At 41.9% G+C, this 5,100-nt stretch overlaps 1 protein-coding gene across 2 annotated transcripts in view; it reads right to left on the reverse strand.

The window, feature by feature from the left end:
- Positions 1 to 5,100, reverse strand: part of LOC147032381 (chromobox protein homolog 1-like) — a 38,477-nt gene that overhangs the window by 29,362 nt on the left and 4,015 nt on the right. The gene's annotated exons all lie outside the window — the stretch shown is intronic.

The raw sequence follows: 5,100 nt of genomic DNA on the forward strand, positions 1-5,100 counted from the left end.
ACAAATTGGAGCACTTGAACTGCTCCTCAATTTTTTTCAAATTGTCAAACCTTTGGGCAAGACCAAAAATGCAATGACTTTCTCACTCTTCTTTTGGAGCGAATTGAACCATTCCTTTAGTCGAGTGATCATTTCTGCTTCCAGAGACATTTAATCCTCTTCAAGATTTGGTATGGCACGCTCCAGATTTTGTTTCACTGCTTCTTCTAACTTAGTTTTCTTGCTTCCCAAGTCTTGGCCTTCCTTTTGACAAAGTGTTAGGAGTGGGGGTTCTCAAAGCTTTTGTATCAATTAATTAAACATAATCAGCCCCCATTCCTGGAGCAACAAAGACAACGTCAGAGTGAATTCTGTTTGACCCAACTTCCTTGGAGGAAGCATGAGAATATCCTCTTGGTTTATGGGAAGAAGTGCTTGAAAGGAAAGATCCTCCTACATCTTAAGGTGGATGGGCAATATTGTTACAGCAGCCAGTGCAGAGCTTTTGTCCCAGCTTTAGCTCTAAACTTGAATGTTTTTTGATTGTTGAGGCTGCCACTATCCTCAGAGAGCTAAAGCCTTTGCATATTTTATGCTACATCAGGTGGTCACAACAGTATTTCTGACTCCTGTGGAACTTCCCTTCACTTCCAGCCATAATAGAGCAAGTACTACCACAAGAAAATTTGTCAAAGAAATGTATGAGAGCGAATCAGTCACTGAATTTTTACAATTTGGCATGGAATGGGAGGGAAGGGAAACAATACTTTGAAGGCATCCACATCATGTTGGAAAGGATACAAACATAACTCTGTGAATATCATGTAATTAAAGATTTTTTTTATTTTTATTTTTTCAATTCCATACAAAATCATTACATTTCAATGTAATATTTGATACCCAACATCAAAATTTCAGATTTTCTTGAAAACTGGTAATTTTATTGCAATTACATTGTTGCATGAATGCCTTCTAGGAATCTCGGGGTAGCATTGCATAACATAATGGTAGTTATTTCCTTCAGGGCACGTATTAGAATAAGCGCGAGGTAAAAAGCCTATACGAATGGAAATTGTCACATTGCGTATAGCAAGCTGCTGCCTTCCTGCCTGGCATGTTCATGTTAAAACTGCTTCCATGTGAAACCTTTTAAATGTTTTATCAGTAATTTGAAATAGTCTTAAAAGTGCTTTTTGGGAGAGAAACAGGCCATGGGCGCAAGTATTGGTGTGAAGCTACGGGATTGGCATAAAAGGGTGTGTCCCACCATATTCGTAGAACATGTGCAAAAAACCATGGGCAGGGTACACCTTGTTGGATGGCAAGAATATCATTGTATAACATTGAGGCCCATGGAACAGTAAGGTGAGAGAGGGTATGAATGAATAGGAAGAGAGGCGGGGAGGAAATACTGCAACCTGAAAGCAAGAGGGTTGGACTTAGGAGGAGTTAATGGGGGTAATAAAGATTATGGGAAAAGAATGGGGGAAACATGAGATGGTCATGGACGATCGATCTGCTTGAAGCCTTGGAGGCACAGACTTGACTCAGACTTGTAGCACAGACTCTGAAAGGCAGCTTCATATATAGAGGTAAGGAAGGAGATAGTTGAGGTGTGCAGTCAGCCTGGATGTTGGAAGTTGTGTGGGGAGGGTCAGAAGGCTGGTAGAGCATTAGGAGCTAAAATAGAGAGGTGGAGGGGGGGAAAAAAAAGAGGCCATGGACCTAACAGAGAGCTGAGAGCAGCAGACATTGTGCATAAACTTCATCGTGGGAAATTACAATAATGTGATAGCTCGATTCTACAGAATCCACCACCCAAATGTGATGCTGGGGCCTTGCCACATCGGAAGAGCAGTACTCCAATGAGCTATGGACAAACGGCATATTCAGTCAGCAGTTCCGATATTTCAAGGAACGCCTTGGAACGATGGAGGATGCCCAGTCTACAGCTTGCTTACTTGAGGCCAGCTATGTATGCCATGTGGGTGCCCCAGGTTAGGTCATGGCTGATGGTGAGACCAAGAAGTTAAAAAGAATAAATCAATTTCAGTGCTTGGCAATGCAAACAGATACGTGGGTTCGTTTGACAATCCTTCCGGAGCAACGGGGTGAGTGCAAGATTCCATTTACACATTAGCATCGAATCATTACCAACGGTGAAACTGCAGAATTTTGAAAAAAAGCGAAAGTACCAAGCGAAACGACTATTTTTATTTTGGGGTGGGGGGGAGGGGGTTCGAGGACAAGCCCCTCTGGAAAATTTTACAAAATTGACGTCAAAATATGGATTTTGGGAGTGAGCCAAAGGTCACTTTGGTCACTTTGGGAATATGGGGAATCAATTTTTTTTTATTTCATTTGAACATCCATTGCTGCTGAGATTATTTTTCAGTTTGTTGGTGCAGCATTTTGTTGTTGTACATAAATGAATATCAATTACCGCATACCTTGTTAATTCATCCGCTTGAACGTGCTGTCTCTCACTTAATCCTGACATCGATATCGCACTTCTGCGTCTTACCATCTGCCATTATCTTTCCTGGGAAAGCCACATCTCCAAGCTGGCCTCCAAAGCCAGTTGCCGACTGGGCATCCGACATCGTGTAAAGTCCTTCCTTGGCACACTTGACCTTCTAACCACTTACAAAGTTTTCATCCGCAGTCTGATGGAGTACTGCTCTCCCCCCCCCCTCTGGGGTGGTGCTCCTGCTTCACACCTAGCCCGACTTCACGCTCTGGAAACCAAGGCTTTTAGGATCATCAGCATCTCCTGTGATGAAGCTGAGTCTTTGGGTCACTCACTCTCACCGGAGGCAGGTCGGTGGTCTTTCTGTCTTCCACAGTCTTCTCTCTGGCTTTGCCCCCCCCTTTCTCTGTCTGTGATCTGTCCCCCCTATATTTCCTCAGAGTGCTGAAAGTCTGCCAAAAAACCCCTTCTGCTGAAACTGCCAAAATCAAGAATCACTGTTCACCTTCACTTTTTCATTCATCTTTTCAGCCGCGTCTCGCTTAGCGAGACTTCTTCTTCTTCTTCTTGTGAAGACAAAACCTTTCAGACTCGGCTCTTTTATATACAGGATCCGGATCTCCTTAAATACTAAACACTTGTACACGTCCTCGCATTGAGGGTGCCTTTTGAGAGTCTATCATGAACTTTTAAATATATTCGGATATTTGCTTTAAAGTTTCGAAAAGTTCACGTTACTATTTAAAGATTATTCCATTTATTGTATTGTAATTTCGTAAATACACAATTTTCTCATCATGAACGACGATCGTCCATGACGGGTCTCACTATTGGCTCCGTCAAGGCACGTGACGAAATATCGTAAGTTGTTTTTTTTTCTTCTTCTTCTTGTTCTTGTTCTTCTTCTTCTGGTGAAGACAAAACCTTTAGGACGTGGCTCTTGGACACATTTGTCCTTGTTTTTTTTTTTCCCCACCTCTGGAACAAACTCCCACACTCTTCAATCCCACTCCTCCCTCCAGGTCTTCAAAACAGCTGTTCACCACAATCTATTATCTTCCCCCATCCAAAACCTTGATCTTCACTACCCCCGTTAATCCACCCCAAACCCACCTCCTTCATTTCATATTCCGTTTTCTTTCCTGAAAGTCCCTGTCGTACCATCTTGTTTACCCCGTGTTCCCCACCCCATCCCTCTCCCTTTCACAGATATCCTATTGTCTTTGTTCCCCACTATTTTGTGCTTCCCTCGCCCAGCCCTCGTCTCCTGCCTCATTATATGTTTCTGTGTATTAGCTCTTCCATGAGCCTCAACTTGGTATACAAAAAAAAAATTGCAATGTCTGCCCGTCAGTGGGATGGGGCCACTGTTCAACAGTGTGGAGTAATCTACAAAAAAGGAAGAGCAAGTTTTCCAGAGCATCCGAGAGGTCGTTTATGTAGATGAGGAACAGGAATGGGCTCAACGCTCTGCCTTAGGGCACTTGAGTTTCCACTGAGAGGGGTGAGGAGAGTTTAATTGATAGTAACACATTGACTGTGCGAGTGAAGGAAGTCAGCCATAAAGGAATGAAGGCAACCTTGCACGTAACAAGCAGAGTGCTTGGCAAGCAAAGCAGGATTACAGACTGTCAAACGCATGAGGTGCCCAAGGAAATGGTCCTGACCTTGTGAGATTTAGGGCTGCCAATCATTGCTGAGTAGAGAGAACAGCAGCAGCATGCCCAGAGTTGAATGACCAGGATGGAAAGCAAACTAATGGTCAGATATCAGGCTGTTTGAAAATAGGAAAGACTTGACAAAGGAAAGCTGGTATCAATGAAAGAGTCCATTCCAGTACCTTGTTTATAATTGAAAGCAAGCTTTCTGAATTGTAGTTGAGAAGATATGAGTGCCATAACCCAAATTGTAGCTTTCAAACCAGAATCTTCGATCCATTTTTCTCAAAAACTTGAAGGAAGACTGCTTGGTTTGTTTCTCAGAGGCTCATATGAACAAGGAAACTAAGAAATAGCATACATCAGCACCTGAAGTCAGGGGCATAACTGATGAAAAATAACATTTACAACCTGGATATACAAAAAGAAAACCGCTGAGATGAGCTCGAAAATGTAAAGGATATAAGCAGGGGAAGAAGCACAACGTTCAGGATTGAAGGGTGAGGTATATACGATGCTAGCATGAATGCACAAGTAGTAGGCAGCTGTCTATCCAACCCCCCACCTGTGCTCAAATAATGACTAAGCCACCAATTTCACTCTACAAAAGCTATAGTCTAGACCAGCGTTTCTCAACCTTTTTACCCTTGTGGAGCCCTGAAAATAGTTTTAATGTCTCAGGGAACCCCTGCATAAAAATTATATATCATTATTAATATAACATTGCTGTTATAACATTGCTTTAAAGTTTCGAAATGTGATGTTTCGAAATTCCACTAGCTCTTTTATATTTTTATCGTAGTTCACGTGGTAAATATAATATTTTTTTTCGGATACCTGGTTTAAGGAAAAAATGACCCCCTTTTTGTCAAATTTATTGGCAATGAAAAAAAAAAAAACATACTGCTCATTTGAGACCTCACACCAACGTTTTAATTCACAAAAAAAAAAAAAAACACCTCATGTAACTTGATAAACAAAACAAACAAATAA

Source organism: Eptatretus burgeri, chromosome 2 (assembly GCF_056783735.1).
Source record: "Eptatretus burgeri isolate ZD-2024b chromosome 2, Ebu_testis_v1, whole genome shotgun sequence".
Lineage (NCBI taxonomy): Eukaryota > Metazoa > Chordata > Myxini > Myxiniformes > Myxinidae > Eptatretus > Eptatretus burgeri.